This window comes from Hemiscyllium ocellatum, unplaced genomic scaffold, assembly GCF_020745735.1.
Source record: "Hemiscyllium ocellatum isolate sHemOce1 unplaced genomic scaffold, sHemOce1.pat.X.cur. scaffold_2078_pat_ctg1, whole genome shotgun sequence".
In the NCBI taxonomy this organism is placed as follows: domain Eukaryota; kingdom Metazoa; phylum Chordata; class Chondrichthyes; order Orectolobiformes; family Hemiscylliidae; genus Hemiscyllium; species Hemiscyllium ocellatum.
The window spans coordinates 62,648-84,209 of record NW_026867964.1 but is presented as its reverse complement, the minus strand read 5'-3'; the positions used below and the strand labels follow the sequence as shown (position 1 = coordinate 84,209).

Here is a 21,562-nt window from a genome sequence, read left to right as displayed (position 1 = left end):
CGCCCGAGCAGGGACTTGAACCCTGGACCTCAGATTAAGAGTCTGATGCTCTACCGACTGAGCTACCTGGGATTCTGTTTGTTGCCCTGCTGCGGCCTTTCCTGCCTGAGTTGGAAAAGACTTTCGTTCACGTGTGCACCCATGTCAGTAAAAATTCTGTGAGGTCATTTATTTTCCTCGTGAATGTAACTCAATAATTTTCTAACTTTGAGAAATTCCTCACTCTTCATTTTAAGATGAGGCATATCCAGTTCAGAATCTTCTGAAGGTGTTTCTTTTGTGTAACCAGTAAAACATTGACCTTTTGCTTTGATTCCGTATCGAAAAAGCTTTTGAGCATATTTACAAAACACTCAGTTTCTTTGCCTGGTGTCAAATCGCTCACCTCACTCTCCTTTTGATTTGACAAAACGTCCTAAAAACCTTACTTTTAAAGGTTTACCTATCACAGGAAGTAACACCAACACTTTAGGTATGTTCGCAAAATTTAGTTTTTGATTTCTTGTCTGCTTCCTGTTTAATCTCATGCTGTGTTTTTTTTAAAATGCTGCCTAGTCAACTCTTGCTCCATTTAATTACTCCCTGCAGTTTGACACAGTCCAAACAAGTGGTTTCGGAATTCTGATTTACCAATTTTTCTTTAATTTCACTGGCCCTTTCATTCATGCACAAAAACTAAATCAAGTGTACTGAACTCGGTCGATTCATTTTGGGCATCCCAAATGGCCAAAAAATACAAAAGGAATTCCTTCCTCCCAATCGCCTGTCTTAACTTGACTGTAAACTCTTAACATGGTCTTAACACTACTTGCAATTCCAAATGATATGCATTGATTTGAATTGTTTTATTGCTCAGCTATCCATTACTTCCCTGAAAGTTTTTTGTATAAAATTTTCCCCTTGATGTGGTTGTTTTGCTGTGGTTAGTCCATACCCAGTGAAAGATTTGAGTAACTCTTCTCGAATTTTAGCTGTAATGTTGTGTGATGGAATGGCCTCTGGAAATCTAGGAGACACGTCCAGTATTAACAATTACTGATTCCCACTTTTGGTTTTAGTTTGGGGACCTACACAATCGATTATGACCCTTGTCAAAAAGGTTTCTCAATTGCAGGAATGGGTATTAAAGGTGTTGGTTTTTATCTTTGCCTGAGGTTTTCCAGTTAACTGACACATGTGAAATATCTGGCAAAACTCAATTACATCCTTATGCAGTCCAGGGCAGTAAAAATGTTTTTGTATTTTAGCTTCAGTTTGTTTTACCCCAAATAACCTTCTATTGATAATTCATGCACTCTCCACAGTACCTCCTTTCTCTAACCCATGGTAACACAATTTGGAGAACATCTGCCTGCCTGACTGACTATGTGGTGGCCTCCATTTCCTCTTTTAGATGGTAACTAGATTAGATTACTTACAGTGTGGAAACAGGCCCTTCGGCCCAACAAATTCACACCAACACACTACCCACCTATTCCCCTACATTTACCCCTTTAACCAACACTATGGGCAATTCACCTGACCTGCACATCTTTGGACTGTGGGAAGAAACCCACACAGACACAGGGAGAATGTGCAAACTCCACACAGTCAGTCACCTGAGTCAGGAATTGAACCCAGGTCTGCTAGTACTGTGAGGCAGCAGTGCTAACCGCTGTGCTGCCCACATTTGGAAATACACTCCGATTCTACTTCTGTGTACACTTTCCAATGTAATTGCATCAATTTTACATCTTTGTTGTAATTCAGTTAAATTCCTTAAGCTAAAAATATCCACTTTGTCTTCCACATGTTCCTGTTTTGGCTCAACCATTTGATCAAACATGGTCTGATAGTTCTACATCAACTTCCTTATTTGTATTCTTTGACTTCTCCACCTGTTTCAACTGGTGGCCTTGTGACCTTGTAATTACAGTCAGGTAAATTTCCAGGATATACTTCTTGTAATGCCTTAGTTGCCCGATTCTCTACTGGCTTTTCAACCACAGTAGACATCACTCCTGTGATCCAGATATGTTGTTACCAAGGAGAAATTGTATTCCTGGAACTGAGTGTTCCTGCAGTACTCCTACCACCACTTCTCCACTTGTCAAGGTACACTGTAACTTCACTCTACATAAATGGAACACGTCCTGTCTTACCATGAATTCCACAAATTGGCATTTTTTCTGGCAATAGTTCTTCTGAATTACATGTCTGCTCGTCTCACAAAGAGAGGCACCATCCCATATCTGTTAACACTGTAATTTATTACCTACTGCTGGTAATGCTAGCAGTAAATCTTATCTTTGCAAGTAAATAGTTTCAGAAAATCTGGCACTTCCTCCTCAACCAACCTCTGACCAGGTTGTACTTTCTGGTGCAACGTTTTGGCCCCCACTGTGCCTTTTGCCACTTTAACAAAATTCACTGGCTTATCCTGTTTTCCTACATCAATCTTCCCAAGTGCTTTTCTAACACACCAACACTGACTCCATGTGGCCTACTTTATTGCAATGAAAATACCTGAGGTTTTCAACTTCTCTTTCCCTTCATGGCTTTCCTTTTTAACCCTGTAGTAAGCTATCTTTATCATCTTCACCGAGATCTACTTTTTCCTTACCATGTGAGGACTTTTCTTTACCTCAATTTCTATGCCTCACAGAATGAAATTGAGGTTGGATGCTAAACATTAATTTATGACCCAACTCAATCACAATTTCAGCTGCTAATCCTGTCATTTTAAACCTCTGCACTTCCTCGTGAGTTCTCACTACATCAGGAAGTGAATTTTTGAACTCCTCCAAAATAATTGTCTCTCAGAGCGTCATGTGTTTTGGTCTATTTTTAATGTCCTGATGAGGTGAAAAATGCCATCCTAAGTACATTTGAGCTAACACCAGAAGCCTCCAGCCAACATTTCATGAATCTGAGGAGGGAAGCTGGTCAAACATATACAAGTTAATTCAATAGGTGGATAAAGGCATTGAAAATAGATCAAACACACGATGGAATTAGGGATTACTTTGGAGTTCGAAGAATTCACTTCCTGAAGTTATAAGAACTTATGTGGAATAGCAAGTTAAGGCTGCCAGATTAGGAGTAGAAATGGCAAATTTCATAATGGCAGATATGCAAACAAGCACACAAGCTAACACGCACACCTACACAAAAACACAGGGACACATGTCAGCGCAAAGAAACACACCCACACACACACACACACACACACACACACACACACACACACACACACACACACACACGTACACATATAAATTACAAAAACACCTGCCCAAATGTATGTTTGGAGATGTGACTCGAGGATTGGGCTCATGAGGTGCACAAGGACCCAGAGAATCCATTAGCAATGACATAGAATTTTCGAGGGGGCAATTGCACTCATATTGCTGCCACTGACAATGACTAAGTAGTGGGGCCCATGGTCAAGTGAAGGGGAGACATCATAAAGTGATGGGAAACAACAAATTGATAGAGCAGGGTAATATCTTGAGTGATGAGTTCAAAAGTGTGTCAGGAAGGGACAGAACATATAAATATAAGAGTGCAGCAGTAGAATGGAGCCTTGATTGCAAACAAAAGATAAAGAGAATGAATTTAAGGCACTGTAGCTGAATGCACAACACATTCGGATGAATTGTCAGTGATTGGTGTTTGTGAAAATGGGTTGAAAAGAATTACAAAAATGTAGTGGAAAAGTAAGAAAGACTGGGATTGAATGTTGAAGGGTATTTGAGGCATGTGAAGCTAGGAAAGGTTGGTGCATTAGCTCTGTTAATTAGGTTTGGCATTAGTTCAATACTGAGGGATGGTCTTAACTTGAAAAATCCAACTGTAGAATCAGCTTGGGTGGAGACAAGAGTAGGAAAGATAAGAGGTCACAGTTTATAAGGTCCTTGAGAGTAGTGACGAAGAGCAGAGCATACAGGAGGAAAAATTGAGCAATGTACCAAAATAATTATTGATGACTTTAAACTTAAGGTAAATTGGGAAAATAAAATTCACAAAGACAGCAGGAAAAATGAGTCAGTTGTTTCTGTGACCAAGCCATTTTAGACATGGCAGTTTGCAAGGAGATAGGAATGGTCAATAATCTGATGGTAAAGGAGCCTCGAGGTGACAGCTGCTGGGTTTGCAATGTTGTCAGCCAGGTGGACCTCAGAATGAGTTTCCCTATTGGAGCTGTTAACCTGATCCAGTCAGAGAGCCTTGGTTGAGAGATATACAGTAAACAGGATTGTCAGACATCCTGCTCACTCTGAGGGCTGGATCAGTGTCAAGGACTCACCACATGTAAATAAAGGGTGACTTGGTGATAGGATACTGGCCTCTGGAGTTATTTCAGGGGTAACAAGAATGAGATTAATGATGTAACCATGTAAGATAATCTATTAGCTAAATAGCAACTGGATTTCCAACACCGGCATCTCCAAATCAGGACTTCAAAAGGGCAGTACAACTGGCTTTATCATTGGAAAATATGGCAAATTGAGTCTATGAGTTGCAGGGTACACCAATGGAAGTGGACATCCATGTGAGTCTGACTGAACTTGGGGAACACCACTTGAGTGAAGACAATTGCATAACCTCACTCAAGACATATCTTGATCAGAGGGACTGTAGGTCTGCCCCACAGCAAAACCTCAAAACAAAGCCAAGCCTTAGCCAAATAATCAAGCTTTCTTCAGGATCCAGACTGGCATGTTGATGTAGTTGCTACCAATTGAGGACTCAAGCCAGTAAAAAGGTCCCATTAGACCTAAATCCAGTAAGAGAACTCATGGGCCTATATCCATGTAAGTGCACATCTGGAAAATCCTCCTACATCTGGCTTAGAACAGTTAAATTGCTTAACAACATCCAAACCAGAGTCAATCAAAATAAACATCAGATTAAATGGTCATTCTAATGGAGGTTGATTTTGGTGCAACTGTTTCAATGATTGCAGAACCAGTTTTAAGCAAAGTTCACTCTGGACTCCAACCCTTAACTTGGTGCAAGACCTCAGCTAGACTGAGAACCTATACTGGGGAGCCTTTACAGATTAAATGAATGACTTTGGCTCTGGTCTCTGAGAAACTGCAGGTTCAGTTACCACTGGTTATAGTAAAAGGCTTGGGCCCAAACTTGATGAGATGAAGTTGATTGAGAAAGATTCACTGAGATTGACTCAATATTTTAATTAGAAAATTCATGACACCAGCCTCAAGTTGTTTGAACAGTGATCACAACAATAGAAATTAATGTTGAGTTTGAAACGATAGATTGTGTGTCATAGAATCATGCAGCACCGAAACCCTTCAGCCCAAGTTGTCAATGCCAACCAGGTTTTCTCAACTAAAATTAGTCCCTTCAGCTTGTGTTTGGCCCATATCCCACTAAACCTATCTTATCCATGTACCTATCCTAATGTCTTTTAAATGTTGTAATTGCACCTGCTGCTACCATGTTTTTGGTCAATTCATTCCATTTTGCACCACCCCTTGTTTGAAAATGTTGCCTCTTAGGACCCTTTTAAGTCTTTCCCCTCTCATCTTAACCTATGACTTCTAGTTTTGGACTCATTCCCTGGGGAAGAGATCTTGGCTATTCAGATTATCCATGCCCCTCATGATTTTATAAATCTGTATGAGGTCACCCCTCAGAGAGGGGTATCAGGGAGAAAGATTCCAGCCTATCCTTATAGCTCATCTTGTCCAGTCTCAGTAACATCCTTGTAAATCTTTTTTGCCCTTCCCACTTTAATAATATCCTTCATATAGCAAAGCAACTAGTATTGTACACATTGCCAAGGCCACATTTAGAATAATATCTTACACAGCCATAAGACAATGTCACAATTCCCACACTCAATTCTCTGACCATTACTTGTGATTTAAAATGAATTAAAGGTGACTGAGAATATGATGGCAGACCTGACTCAGGTGAACTGGGAAACTGGGATACGATGTATCATAGTAAAGTTTGAGGCATTTTTAAAAAGATGTTTAATAACCCAGTAAAGAATTGTTGTTGAACGAAAGGCTCCTTGCAAAACAGCCTTCATCCATTGCTCAATGCATAAACCCAGGAGACCATTAAATGGAAAGAAAACTTCACAGATCTGCAAAGATGAGTGCCGAATTAGAGGACTGGACAGACTTCAAGAACCAGCAAAGAATGACTAAACTGGCAAAATGTTGTGGCTAAGGCAAAAGGTGTCTCAGAAGATTAAGTTGTCTCTTGTATTTAGCCAGAAGATGGCGAGCTTGGACTGTCAGAGTCACAGAGTGAGAGCTGAGGCTGTTTGAACTGGGCCCTCTATTTTATAAAGTTAAAAATCACACAACACCAGGTTATGGTCCAACAGGTTTAATTGGAAGCACCAGCTTTCGGAGCGACGCTCCTTCATCAGGTGATAGTGGAGGGCCCGATCTTAACACAGAATTTATCTATTTTATAGTTCATCATCAAGTTCTTTCTTTTGAGCACAATGCCTGTGCCCTAAACCACAGCAAGCTGCAACAGAAATGTACTCAGAAAAGTGGCTAGCATTTCCACACAAACGTTTGATAACTTGATAAAGGAGATGAATTAGGAAAATTCTTCAAGCCCCCTCTACTATTCAGTAAAGGTGTAACTACTACATGATTATGATATGGTCAGATCATATTCATTCACTTCAGTGTACCAATAATTCATTTTGCTTATTATGAATGATGCCAGCATTTGGATATAGAACCATTAACTTAGTTTGTTTTTGTTGTATTTGCAGCATCTAGTCTTGACTACTTAAGTTTATTTCTTAATGTTATTTCTGTCCTTTCCTGTCATTCTCCGGCCTTCACTTTCCACATAGTATTTTTCTGTCATGCCTTGATTCCATTCCTTGTTTTGTTACATTTAACCAAGCTTGGTTCCTCAGCCAAGACTATGGTGCTGGAAATGCACAGCAAGTCAGGCAGCATCTGAGGAGCAGGAGAATCGGTGTTTCAGGCATAAGACCTTCCTGATGATCTCCAGCATCTGCAGTCATCATTTTCTCCCTTGGTTCCTCAGCCCCTTTGTTTAGAATAATAGAACACCAACAGTGTGGAAGCAGGCCATTCGGCCCATCAAGTGCACATTGACTGTTCGAAGATCATCCCACCCAGATCCATTCCCCCTATCCTACCCAGTAACCCTGTATTTTCCAAGGCTAACCTATCCTGCCCATCCCTGGAAACAGAGCAATTTAGCATGGCCAATCCACCTAACGTGCACCATTTTACACTGTGGGAGGTAACTGGAGCACCTGGAGGAAACTCTCACAGATATGGGAGAATGTCCGTTTGGAGTTTGCACATCATAAGGCTGGAATCCAACCCAGGTCCCTGGTACTGTGAGGCAGCGGTGCTAACCACTGAGCTACTATGCCATCCTTAGTTTAAAGCCGTCTCCATTTTAGTCATTGTGTTTCATGTGGGACCACTGGTCCCAGCATGGTGAAGGTGCAGACCATCCTAATGGTGCAGAGTCCACTTTCCCTAAGTACTGGTGCTATCACCCCATGATACAGAACCCCCTACTCCTCCATGTTCAGTTCTTGACTCTTATTCATCCTTTGCCAAGTTGCATATGGCTCAGGTAATAATCCAGAGATTATTACATTTGATGTTCCAGTTTTATAATTTAACATCTAACGGTGCAACATTTAAAAGGCATCAGGCTGGGCATATAATAGGAGGGGTTTGGAGAGATATGGGCCAGGAGCTGGCAGGTGGGACTAGATTGGGTTGGGATATCTGGCCAGCATGGATGAGTTGGAACGAAGGGTATGTTTCTGTGCTATACATCTCTATGACTGTATGACTGTACCTCATGCTCCTGCAGCAGAACCTCTTTGTTATGTTCAATTTGTGTCATTGGTATCAATGTGGACCACTGGATCCTCCCTTGCCCCCTGAAAATTCTGCCCTGGGTCAGATCTGATGTGCTTGTCATGGGGGGAAAACGCTACTATCTGAACTTGTTATTTAATGTAGAGAACACTTACAATCCCCCTCACTATACTGTCTCTGGCTACCATTACACTCTTTCTTATTTCCCAGCTTGAATCTTCTTCCATCACAGATCATTCATCCTTGCAGCCCTTATTACCATCCAAAAATTCAAACCTGTTGGGCAATTGCAAATGCTCCTGTATTCCTGCTCTCTGGGTTACCTTTCCCACCTCACTTGCAGTGACACCTACCTTCCCTGACCATTGATGAAATTAGATGACTTAAGCCGAGGGGGTGTGACCATCTCCCAGAATAAAGTGTCCGGTATATTTGCCCTTTCAACTATCCTGCAAAATACTACAGATTTGGAATGGTTTCTAGTGACTGGAATGTAAAAAATGTGGCGCACTATTAAACAAGAGAGGAAAAGGAGAAAGCAGGGAACCCCAAGCCCATTAACCTTACTTCAGTAGTGGAGAATGTATCAAAAAGCATGGGATCAATGGATGTGGGGTTTAAGAAAAAAGATCTGAATGAGAATAATCGGCATGGACTTACAAATGGGAAATGGAGTTTGACAAAGTTGGTGTTTGAGGATGTTATGAGCAAATCTGATAAAAGGGTGTTGGCGGATGTAGAATACTTGGGTTTTCAGAAGGATTTTAATGAAGTCCCCACAGAAGGCTGGTTAGCAAAGTTAAAATAAGAGGTAATAATCTGGCATGGATCAAAAATTGGCAAACAGAGTGAGAATATATGGATCATTCTTGCATCAGCAGGTTGTGACTAGTTGGGTCTGTACTTGAACACCAGCTGTTCACAATACATATCAATGTCATGGCTGTGGTGACTAAATGTATTATGTCCAAGCTGGTGGATGTCATAACTAGATGAGAACATGTGCTGTCAGGAAGATGCAAAGCAACTTCAAGATAAGTGTAAAATCACACAACTGAAAATGTGTTGCTGGAAAAACGCAGCAGGTCAGGCAGCATCCAAGGAGCAGGAGAATCGACGTTTCGGACAGGAGTCCTTCTTCAGGAAACCACCTGATTCTCCTGCTCCTTGGATACTGCCTGACCTGCTGCACTTTTCCAGCAACACATTTTCAGTTCTGATCTCCAGCATCTGCAGTTCTCACTTTCTCCTACAATCACACAACACCAGGTTGTCCAATAGGTTTAATTGGAAGCGCACTAGCTTTCGGAGCGACGCTCCTTCATCAGGTGATAGTGGAGGACTCAATCCTAAAACACAGAATTTATAGCAAAAATTTACAGTGTGATGTAACTAAAATTATACATCAATGGTATTCAAACAGATGAAAGACTCAACAGACAATCAAGATATTTTTCAATGTACTATTTCAGTTACATCATTACATCAGACAATTTCTTTTACAATAATCTGACTGCTTCATGGCATTTATTGATTTTTTAAAAAGTCAAATTGCCATGGTGATAATTGAACACATTTTCTGGTAAATGTCTGAGTACCCAGTTTATTAATGCAGGAGGATGGCTAGCACACAACCAACCCCCTCAGTATAGAAGATTATCAGCTTCAGTTCTATTAGGTTTGGCAACGTGCATGAGGATTTTCTGTTATAAGTCACCTTTGTTCCAATGTCACCCAGAGTAAAAATAAAAGCTAAGGCCAGCTCTAGTCAGCCCAAAGCATGCAGAAGTATCAAGAAAAACAGTAACAAAACCATTGCATCCTATTTGCTTTACAGAAATGACATAGCAATATTTATACTAGGCAGCAACTGAGTCTCTTTTGTTGCATGCTAAAAGCCTTGTCAAGAGCCAAACTCACCATGATTTTCTATCTCACCAAACTTACCATACAAGCTAGTGTCGTGATACCTCAGCATGGAAATCTAATCAGTTTCTCGGTGGGTTCAACTCACCATTTAATCCAAGAGAGCCCCATGTTGAACACCAGGCAGCAGCATCTTGGGGACACTTCACAGGCTCCAGCCACATACACTCCAGATCCTCGAATATTAACCTCCGACATGTGCCAGCCTCTCAGAAACCTCATGGCGTGTCTCCAATCTATTCAGAAGATGTTTCTACACTTCACTGTACCTTAGGCTGACCCATTAACTCCCATTGTAATGCTGCAGGAAAGACACTGTGTGCTCAGGGACATACACCCAACCCCTGGACTGGACCAGGCTGTACTTCTGGGCTCTTTATTCATAGTGCTCACTCACTCTGAACCTACCAGAATGCTTGCAGCATCCCACCTTATATTGCCTTGCCTTTTTGGGGCATTACCCCTTCAGCCAGGGATACCAGGCTCATAATACTATAGTCTTGCCAACCACAAAGCCAACAAGTTTGCCATGTTTGTCAGAAGACCTCAGTCAAGTCAAAGGAATGGCCTTCACTCAGGGACTGTGGATGCAGTAAGTCACAGGCAGCCTCTGATACAGTCTGGGCCCTTCTGGGGGTGGTTAGAGACTGGATCCTATCCTCATGAGAAGTGCGGAGCTAAACAATGGGCAGCACTTCTCCTGGCTTGACTCATCTTGTCCTGTTTTGGATAGTTTTGCTCCTAGAATGAGAAAGAGCAGTAGCCATTACACTGGCATCAATGGTACTTATGTTGCAGGTGGGGATGTGTAGTTTGTGAGTGAGTAGGCCGTGCAAAGGGCAGACAGGGTTAATAGTGACAGAGGTCGTGATGGATGAGAGGGAAAGTGTTAGAGGACATAATGAAAGTGGTTGAGCATGAGTCTTGGTGGGAGGTGACCACAGTAGCAGAGATAGAGTGTGAGGTAGCAAAGAGAAGCCGGTGGCATTTACACTGGTGGAGAGAAAGACCAACATTGACTTTCTTCCTACAGTGCTGGACATCCTTCTCGATGGTTGAATTTACATTAACACAGATGACAACCTTGGAACAGGCTGGTATGTGTGCTAATGTGATTTGCCTGAAGCACATAAACCACACAATTCAGCCGTATGCCTGTTTCTGGTGTTGATTATTTCTGAGCCATACGGGGCACTGATTTAAAAAAATTGACAAAGGGGCCAGACTTCATGAGGAATGACCTTTCTGTTGAGTTAGAGGTTAAGATCTAAATTGCACTGTTGGAGTATGTATTCAAGACAGATTCAATTATTGCTGTCAAATGAGAATTAGTTAATTACGTGAAGAGAAATTATTTGCAGGGCCGCAGGGTTGGAGGTGGCCAACACTGCGGGTCCTTGGGGAAGAGGAATTATGTGTCTACAACACCTTGTCAATTTTCCTCTGGCTTTCCATATTTGGGGCAAATGCTAGGAGCCATGCAGGACAGCTCTAGATTGACAGTGCTTGGCCGGGTGCACAAAGGGCTTTAAAAGATGGTACTTGTGCCATGAAATCTGGGTCAGTTGGTCGGGGAGCTGCTCCAGGAATGGTATATGGTAAGTAGGGGTGAAAATCAGATACCAACCATTCGGACTGAAACAATACATGTGATGAGTTTGAAAAGATACAGTGAGAAAACTTGCTCAGACCAGTGGTGAGACTTAGGCCACCAAACTTGACGTGATTTGCCTGCAGCATATAAACCACACGATTCAGCCGTATGCCTCTCTCTTCAAAATCAGCGGAGACTGAGAGACAAAAGAATTCAAGGAAAAATGTAAATTTGCACAAAATAAATTAATTTGACGGTATGTAATGTTTGATTTTGGCATCAGGAACTCTTTTAATTTTATCACCTGCTGTTCTCTGGGGATAAATTTCTGGCCTCAGCTCAGGCCTCACTGATGCTGTTAAAAACCTCCTTCTTGGAAACTTGATTGTTTCCTAGCCCCTGCCCTATTTTGATATCTTTGGGCAGTGAGAGGTCATCCCACAGAGTTCAGGAACGGTGCAAACTGTTGGAAGGTGATGGATTGCAGAAAGATTGAAATTGCTAATGCAAATATTTGTGTGAGACGTTTGGAAAACTAGGTATTTAGAAGAAACTGCCGTCTAGTCATTGACGGAACTGGTTCCAGACAGACTCATTAGTGGATCTTATCATCCTGAAGGAAAGTAAGTAGTGACTGAGATTTGAATACTACACAGCAGCTAAAAAGAGCAACCATAGTTACCACTGCACCGCTGTCTCAGCTGTCAATAACACTTTATACAGCGCCGAGTAATTTTGCAGTCTGCCCTGCTGCATCTTGAACTGAAATAATCACACAAAAGGGTTGAGATAGACAGAAAATGGAAAGAATTCCAAGGAAAGGGTTGAACATTTCAACAAAACTGCTCACAGACAAAACAATTTCAACAATTTTGCAAGTTGCTTGCAGGACCATATGGAGAATCTTTTCACATATTTAGTCCCTCACTGTCATCTGAAATATAATGAAATCCCAGAGAGGATTATCACTCTATAAGCACTTGTTTTCCCATAGTGTTGAATACAGTGTCAACTCCTCAGCAAAATCATGACTCCACATTCACTCTGATTCAGGAAATCATTGTCCCCACGATCAGTCTCATTTAACAAAATTAAAACCCCACACAGTGAGTCTGATTCAGCAAGATCACTACTCCTACACTGATGGTGTAGGGCGGCACGGTGGTTAGCACTGCTGCCTCACAGCGCCTGAGACCCAGGTTCAATTCCTGACTCAGGCGACTGACTGTGTGGAGTTTGCACGTTCTCCCCGTGTCTGCGTGGGTTTCCTCCGGGTGCTCCGGTTTCCTCCCATAGTCCAAAGATGTGCGGGTCAGGTGAATTGGCCATGCTAAATTGCCCGTAGTGTTAGGTAAGGGGTAAATGTAGGGGTATGGGTGGGTTGCGCTTCGGTGGGTCGGTGTGGACTTGTTGGGCCGAAGGGCCTGTTTCCACACTGTAAGTAATCTAATCTAATCTAAGACTCTGGTATGAGAGACACAAGGATTGCTTCAGAAAACTGGGATTATTATCCTTAAGAATGAGAAGCTTGAGAAAGACATTTGATCAGCAATTTTAAAACACGAGGGGCATGGACAAAGGGGATAGGGAAAATCTGTTCCTGGTGTTGATTATTTCTGAGCCATACAGGGCACTGATTTTAAAAAATTGACAAAGGGGCCAGACTTCATGAGGAATGACCTTTCTGTTGAGTTAAAGGTTAAGATCTAAATTGCACTGTTGGAGTATGTATTCAAGACAGATTCAATTATTGCTGTCAAATGAGAATTAGTTAATTACGTGAAGAGAAATTATTTGCAGGGTTGGAGAGTCCCAAGGTGGCAGATGAGGCCTTCTTCCTCCAGCTGTCGGGTGGCTTGGATTTGGCGGTGGAGGAGGCCCAGGACTTGCACATCCTTGGTGGAATGGGGGGGGATGTTGAAGTGGTCGGCCACAGGGCTATGGGATTGTTTGGTGCGTGCTTTCCAAAGATATTCCCTGCAACATTCCACAAATTGGCTTCCCCTCTCCCTGATGTAAAGGAGACCAAATCGAAAGCAACAACCATAGAGATAACATGTTTGGTTGTGCAGGAAAATCTCTGTTGGATGTGGTCTCTTCAATATCGGGGAGACAGAACACCAACTCATGGAACATTTCAGGGAACATCACTGGGACACATGTACCAAGCAACTGCACTGCTCTGTGGCCGACCACTTCAACTCCCCTTCCAACTCTCCCAAGGACATGCAAATCCTGGGCCTCCTCCACCGCCAAAGCCAAGCCACCCAATGGCTGGAAGAAGAAGGCCTTGACTGCTGCCTTGGGACCCTTCAACCACACAGCATCAACATCAACTTCACTAGTTTCCTAACCTCCCCTCCCCCACTATATTGCAGATCCAACCCTCCAACTTGAACACCACTTTCTTGACCTGTCCTACCTGTCTATCTTCCTTCTCAACTGTCCACTCCACCCTCCCCTCTGACCTATCACTATCACCCTCCACCTGCATCTACCTATTGCCTTCCCAGCTACCTTTCTCCACCCCTATACTCCTATTTATCTTTCAGTTCCCTTACTCGCCCCACCCCGTCACCACATTCTTGATGAAATACTTGTGCCTGAAATGTCGACTCTCTTGTTCTTCAGATGTTGCTTAACCTGCTTTGCTTTTCCACTTTTCGACTCTGACTCTCCAGCACTTGCAGTTCTCACTATCTTCATGAGTAGATTTGATCAGCTATGATCACTATGAATGGTACGGCAATATTAAAGGGCCAAAACACTTCCTCCTGCTCTCATTTTCGATGTCTCTCGATTCACTGTTGGGTAGGCTGGGTTGCCAGGACAGTTCTAGTTCTCAATCTATTCTGGATGTCAAATATCCCATCCTCTGAGACTCTGCAGGTTAATTCCTATCTCCTGTCTCTGGGTACTGAGAGCTCCTCTGCTGGGCTGGGATGGCTCTGTTGCCCTTCAGAATGTAATGGATCGATTGTACCAAGGGGAATTCACCTTTGTTGCAAATGTGTTGCTGGTCAAAGCACAGCAGGTTAGGCAGCATCTTCACCTTTGTGGCATTTTGGACTCATACAAGTCTCCTGGGAGTTAATTGTTGGAGCTGGTTGCAATCTTTCAGAAATCCCCTCATCCTCCGGTGATAGCTGGGGATCGAACCCAGGTCAATTGTGCACGTAGCAACCATATTTCTTGGAAGCTGTTTGAATATTAATCAATCTTAATCCATCAGTAACTGTTTTAGACTTTATCTGAAGCAGTTTTAACAGAATGTGAGAAACAAAGCTCACTCACTTCAATAATTTCAGTCCGAGACAAGATCTGTATCAATGGTGTCATTTATTTCACACTTGCAAGTGAGTGTGATGTCCACAAGGCAGGGACAAAACACACTGAATTTAACAAATACTTGATAATTATATAGTTTGGTTCCTACATTTTTTTTAATTTCATTGTTTCCCCCCCCCCCACCCCCCGACCCCAGTTTGCATCCTCCACCTCCCTAAGACCGGTACCCATTACTCCTGTTTATCTCTTGTCTTATCCGGCCTTGTCTGTGACAAAATGTTTATTCCTGGCCACACAAGGCCATTTGACCTCATCCTGCTGTGGGTTATTGTTAGGCATTTCTTGCCTTACCATTATCTACTCCCTCCATCTGTGCTGCCCCTCACAGCATCTTACCACTAAGCTCTTTTAATTGGAGTTTTTTTCTGTGTTTCTGTAAAAGTGGGAAACAGATGTTTATACCTATTGTTTGTACAGGCGTATCTAGCTTAACTGCCTCTCTTCACAGCATCTTATCTAGTGCCTGTAATATCTACCATTGTTTTGCAGTCCCGTTTCTTTCTTGCATACAGTTTTAGCTAATACAAAAAAACAATTATGCATTTCCTCCACATAGTTTCCATTCTTGTTGACGCAACTCTTGGCTGAAATAATTACACACTGGTGTGAGTTCATTTATATTTATATAATCAATTATAATTGCAGAATTGCAGAAGTAACATTAATTTACCTATATCCCACAAGAACAAACTGAGAGAGCCCATTGTTGGAAACAACAGGTATTTTTGCATGTGTTTTAACTCAGCATTTTGTGCGGATTTCCCTGGGGCCATTATTTGGCTTCTCTTTGTGTGACCATGATTCTGCAAAATGACAGTCACATTTGAATTGCATTTGAATATAGAACAGTATAGCATAGGAACGGATCGTTCAGCCCATGATTTTGTGCCAAACATGATGCAAAATTAAAGTAATCCCTTCTGCCCTTGACCGATATCCTTCTATTTCTTGCATATTCATGCTTATCTAAAACATCTCCACTACCTCTGGCAACATCTTACAGACATCTACCACTCTCTGAGTAAAAGCCTTGCCCCTCGCATGTCCTTTAACTTTTTCCCTCTCACCTTAAATACATGTCCCCTAGTATAAGACATTTCAACTCAGGGAAAAAAATATTTCTGAGTGTCATCCCTCCAACACCACGCACAGTCCCTACCCCCAGCACCCACTCTCTGCTCGACACAATCCACCCCACCACAAGCCGCAGACACCGACACTCCCACACGCACTGCCACATCGCCATTGCTCCAAAACAAGGAAGATGTGCATGAAGGTTCTGTTTGATGTGTCTGAGTCGATTTTGAAGAAAAGCAGACCATCGATTTGAGAGGTCTCCATAAATCCAAGCTTCAGCATGTGCAATTATAATCAGGATTTCACTGCTTCCTCCCAGCGCCACGGACCCACGTCGATTCGAATCTCGGGCGACTACCTGTGTGGAGTTTGCACATTCAGCCGTGTCTGCGTGGATTTCGTCCGACGGATCCGGTTTCCTCCCACACTCCAAAAGTGTGCAGGTCAGGTGTTCTGGCCATGCTAAATTGCCCATTGTTTTCAGGGATTTGTAGGTTCGGTGCATTTATTCGGGGTAAATACATAGTCATGCGGTATGGGTTTCGGTGCGTGGGGGATACTCTTGGGAGAGTCGGTCGCCTGTTTCCTCAGTCGAGGGATTCTATGCTAATTTCTGATTTCGCACATTTGGAGGACCTGAAAGAGATCAATTCAAACAGAAGCCACGCGTTGCGGGAGAAACACCGCGGGTTTGGCAGCACCTGCGACAGTTCGGAAATGCAGGCAAAACGGGCCTGCACTTGCTTCCCCACCGCCAGAACGGGAGGGCCATTGCGTCTGATTTGCTCGCACCGCCTTCTCTGTTGTCCTGTGGCAGTGCAATTTAAAAACGACCCACCCGAGCAGGGATTTGAACCCTGGACCCTCAGATTAAGAGTCTGATGCTCTCCCGACTGAGCTACCCGGGCACCAGGCATGCGCTCGCACGAGCTGGCAAAAACGTCCACGCTTCACACTGTCGCGCAGCCATTCTGCCACAATCCACACAATTCAGTGGGATGTTCTCAGGGCCAATGTCTTTGCTGCATTCAGTGCCTTCAGCTGATTATTCATTTCACTTTGAGACAATAGAATCTATTGAAGACTATCCCCTGGGGACCTCAGTAGGAGGCTGAGATATATCACCCACTCAGTACTTTTGACTGAAGATGGATACAAATACTCCAGGCTCATAGTTGGCTCTAAAATGCTGGGCTCCTCTGTCATTCAGGATGAGGATAATTGTAGAGCCTCCTCCCCCTGTTAGATGTTTAATTGTTCACCACATTTACAAACTAGATGTAGATCAGCTCTATTGGAATCACTTAGCCCAGGCTATCACTCACTGCTTTTCCTGTGTGCTACACACGTAATCTTGTGTTGTAGCTTCATCAGATTGATATCTCATTTACAGATATGACTGACTTATATTCAGAATTGGAAGTTCCAGAAGTGAGTTTGGGAATTTTTTTATTGTACAAAGGGTTGTACAATTTTCAACACTCTTTAATAAATGACAACTGATTCTCCATCTATTGTGAATTTCAAATGGTAATTCTTGTTGTCAAAAAGTGCAAACGTGTACATGGACAAAGGGTCTAATTGAGTTCAGTCAGAGATCAGCCAGGATCTCATTGAATAGTGGAGCAGACTCAATAGGCGAAATAGGCAAAAGTAAGGACTGCAGATGCTGGAAACCAGAGTTCATATCAGAGTGGAGCTGGAAAAGCACAGCAGGTCAGCCAGCATCCGAGGAGCAGGAGAGTCAACAGTTTGGGCAAGAGTTTTTGCCCGAAACATCGATTTTCCTGCTCCTCAGATGCTGCCTGACCTGGGGTACTTTTCCAATCTAAACTCAATAGGTGAAATACCCTCCTCCAGTTCCAATGCTCCTGCACAAAGAATGTGTGATAGATGGAATAAACTCTTGGCGAGAGAGGAGGTAAATGCACAAGTATCATTCAACAGACACTAGGAGAAATGAAGGGTCATTCTGGATGTATTACCTTCTCTTTGTTCATTTGTAGGATTTGTAAGTCACTACCTGGGCAGCGATGTATATCACATCCTAACTGCCCTGGAGAAAGTGGTTCCGTGCTGCCTTCCTGAATTGCTGAAGATCTTGGGGTATAAATGAATCTACAGTGATGTCAGGAAGCGAGTTTAGGATTACTACCAGTGGCAGCTAGGATGATGTGCGGCTCTAAGATAAACTACAAATTGCCTTCAGCCAGTTGCATACACACTGATTATTCCCACAGTCTGCCTTCCATTCCTTCACAAATTCTTGATTCAGACAACTAGTTTGCCTCCAATTCTCTTAACCTTCTTTGTTCTAATGAAGGTGTCAAGTCTTTCCTCATAATGAAAACTCCTCATGCTTTAAAATAGAATTGTAGAATCATTGAATCCCGACAGTATGGAAAGAAGCCATTTGGCCCCTTGAGTCCACACCGACTCTCCAAAGGGCATCCCAGCCAGCACCAGACCCACACCTTGTCTTTGTGGGATTAATTTCCTCAGATCCTCTCCTGCTGCCACGCCATAACATTGATAATTCCACTGGGTCAAACCCAAAGAAGTTTTACCCCCAATGGAAAACTGACAAAAACTGTAATAATTTCAGAAAGATCAGGTCAACGCAAAAAGAGAACTGGCAATAGAAATGGAGTGTGGTTGGAATTTGTGGTTGGAGATTCTAATGAACTAAATTAACGCATGTTCAGAATACTGGGAAGTTGCCTGAATTGTAATACTGCATTTCCCCACTTCGTGCCTCAGCAGTTTTATTGCAGGATCAGAAATCTCTCAGACACTGCCATCTTGATGCTCTGATCTCAGGCCATGGGGAGAAAACAAGTCATTACATCTTCTTCGCAACGTTCACATGGAAAAACTGGCATGTTCTTTAAATGCTTGTTACCAACCTTTCCCTGAGTTTGGAAAATCCCCCCAAGATGTTGAATGAAGGAGAACTGCATTCAACACACAAGAGCCCGAGAGGACATCACTAACAGGGTTAACAGCATAACTAACCCTCAGAGTAGGAGATCAGAAAACATTCTGACAATGTGGAGAAAGAAAATACAAACTCGTCCTGAATAATCTGGCACATGCAGACTCAAAAACAACACATAGCAAGCACACAAATCATCATAATCAAACAAAGAACTTCAAATGCTGGAGATTTGAAACAAAAACAAAACAGAAATTGCTGGAGAAACTCACCACGTCTAGCAGCATCTGTGGACAAAAAGTACAGTTAACTTTTCAAGTCTAGTAACTCTTCTTCAGTTCTGATTCAAAATGTTAACTCTGATGAATTGGCCTCCCTCTTTAAAATCTATGTGATTGACTGATCGTATACTTGCAAGGTTAAAGCTTTTTCCAATTAAAATGTAGTTAATTAACGTTACTTAATTTTTTTATTCGTGCATTGTCCATGTCTGGCTACACTAGTATTTATTGCCTATTCCTAATTGCTCTTGAGAAGTTTGCAATGAGCTGCCTTTTTGGAAGGAATTTCCAGACTAGCAACAGTGAAGGAATGGCGATGGAGTTCTGAGTCAGGATGGTATGTGTCTTGGAGAGGAACTATCAGAAATGGAGTTCCCATGTGGCTACTTTCCTTGTACTTCTAGGTGATCGAGATTATGGGTTTGGATGGTGTTGTTGAAGCAGCTTTCTTGTCTTGTTCTATTGCACTTTTAGGAACTTAAGAGTAATTTCTACTTCCAGGAGAAGAAGAGGGTCAAATAGAATTTTTTAGTGAAAAACTTCTGCTAAATCTGACAGACAAACAGTAGGCACCCTTCTCTCTGACCAGGCATCATTACTCACCTGCATCTACCTATCACATTCCCAGTCACCATCTCCCCAGCCCCACACCCCCCATTTATCTCTCAGCCCCATTCACTCCCACCCCACCCCACATTCTTGATGAAGGGCCTGTGCCCAAAATGTCAATTCTCCTGCTCCTCGGATGCTACCTGACCTGTTGTGCTGTTCCAATGCCATGCGTTTTGGCCAGTATGCATATATCCTTCAAACAGTTTCTCACATGCATTCACACACAAATATGCACAAAGTTGAAGAAGTTCTAACATCAAAATCAAAACAAAGATAAAATAATATACAGTTCGGAGTTCTTGAGGCATAAGTTGTTAAACTGAGGCCATTATAGTTAATTTGGTGTTCATATAGATCATCAGCAAGAGCAAATATTTCGAGTTTGTAATTGTTACAAAGCCAAAAGAGGGTATGGTCACTTTAAGACAGAAAGTGCTTTTCTGAGCTGAGAGATGATGACAACACATGTGTCTGTGAGGAGCTGACAGGTGCAGAGAGTGCTGAGAATTGATGATATGTAACAATCAGCTTGGGATTTTGTTTTGATTTTAAGGCAACTGGATTTGATTTTAATGAATACATTTAAATTATGCCCAGGTTATCAAAACCCAATTGAATTTGAATTTATTGTATTGTCAGCAACAGACCAATGAGAGGTTACGATGTAGGGTGTTTAAAGCAATCATAAAACCCCTATGAGTCTATCATAGGGAAACAGGCCATTTGGCCCAACAAAGTCCATACTCAGCCTCAAAAGAGCAACCCACCTAGACCCATTCTCCTACCCTATTACTCTGCATTTCCACCTAACGAACACATATCCCTGAACACGATGGGCAATGTAACATCACCAATTCACCTCACCTGCACATCTTTGGATAGTGGGGAAAAAAACCAGAGCAGCCACTGGAAATACACACAGACACAGGGCAAATGTGCAAACTCCACACAGACACTACCCTGAGGTTGGAATTGAACCCAGGTCCCTAGTGCTGTGAGGCAGCACTGAGTCACTGTGGCTTCAACACAGGAGGGTATTTTGAAAATTAGTGAGAACTAACTGCATTCTGAACTGGAATGCAGATGTCTTCTGGAAGGGGCTCTCAAAAGAAATCTCTCCGTAGGCATCATCTATTAAAGGTACCAAGAAATTGTATACAAAGACATTTGCAGTATATGGTAGGGAGAAGACCCAGGGAGAAGCAGCAGATTCGGAAGACCAGAAGGAAGACAGCATAAGAGACTGGATGTTGGTTTGCTCACTGAGCTGGAAGGTTTGTAAGAGACTGCATGGACTGTGAGAGATTAAGTCAATTTAATGTTTAATAATTGTGTTATTGGAGTAGCATTTCAATAAAATTAGTTCAGATAGTGATTAGTTAAGTAAAAAGGCGCTCGGATTAATTAATAGTTTCTGTTTGGTATTCAATGTTACATTTGGGAAAATAAATTGTTTCTTTCTTTTCCTTTAAACCAGGGAAATCAGGGGTTTTCTTTCATTCACTCACACTTTTAACAGATTATGAGGCAAGGTGAGTTTTTCTGGGGGTTTTAGTTTTAATTAGCACTGGGGTTCGACTTCCACATCATAACAGTTATAACAATACCATTGAACTGAGCTTATGATGTCTGCCTAAAAAATGCATGCCTCATGCTAGAAGTCTCATGGCTATAGCAGACCAGGAGGGACATATATTCATGATTTCATTGCAATCAAAACATCCTCTTTTTTGTACAAGGCAACTGCACACATTACTCTGTACAATTCAAGTTACCAGTTTCAGACAAAAACATGACTGTTCCCTCGCCTTAGCAGATTGTTATTCCCATCGGTATATAAATTTCCATGCATATAAATTTCACAAATAATGGTCCTTAAATCTTGCTGATCTTTTTTATAGGCATGTATGTGTTTTATTTACATAAGCTG

At 42.3% G+C, this 21,562-nt stretch overlaps 2 non-coding genes across 2 annotated transcripts; both read right to left on the bottom strand.

Moving 5' to 3' along the window:
• trnak-cuu (transfer RNA lysine (anticodon CUU)) lies at nucleotides 1-72 on the bottom strand. The gene has a single exon. It is a non-coding gene; the product is annotated as a tRNA-Lys (tRNA).
• A 16,567-nt stretch (nucleotides 73-16,639) lies between these two features.
• trnak-cuu (transfer RNA lysine (anticodon CUU)) lies at nucleotides 16,640-16,712 on the bottom strand. The gene has a single exon. It is a non-coding gene; the product is annotated as a tRNA-Lys (tRNA).
• Between the last annotated feature and the right edge of the window lie 4,850 nt (nucleotides 16,713-21,562).